The sequence below is a fragment of the Penaeus monodon genome, chromosome 22, assembly GCF_015228065.2.
Source record: "Penaeus monodon isolate SGIC_2016 chromosome 22, NSTDA_Pmon_1, whole genome shotgun sequence".
Classification (NCBI taxonomy): domain Eukaryota; kingdom Metazoa; phylum Arthropoda; class Malacostraca; order Decapoda; family Penaeidae; genus Penaeus; species Penaeus monodon.
Genome location: NC_051407.1, coordinates 4,530,243 through 4,530,660, shown reverse-complemented (window position 1 = coordinate 4,530,660; position 418 = coordinate 4,530,243).

Genomic DNA, 418 nt, shown 5'->3' with positions numbered 1-418 from the left:
TTGCCAAACGAAACCTCGCGGGGCCTTTACCTTGCTGCGTTGTTGGCGTCGTGCTTGGTGTTGTGGACGTCGATGGCGGAGTCGTCGAGCAGCGTCTTTCGGCCGAAGTGCACGGCCTTCCGCACCTTCTCCATCATCTTGTGTCCGCTGCTGAACCTCCGCCCCATACGGAACTGATGGCTGCGGCTGCGGCGGAACCTCAGGGTCCCCTCGCCGCCGTCCTCGGCCTCGGAGGCCTCGCTACCGCCCTCGGGCCCCGTCAGCGTCGTGTCGTTGGGGTCGGCCTCCTCCGGCTGCGTGTCGCACGAGGCGTGGCGGCGCCGGTGCGGGGTGGCCAGGCCGTAGAAGTGCTGCGCGGGGGCCTCGAGGCCCACCTCCACACCGCTGTCCTCCCGCCGGTGCGACTTGCTGAAGGCCT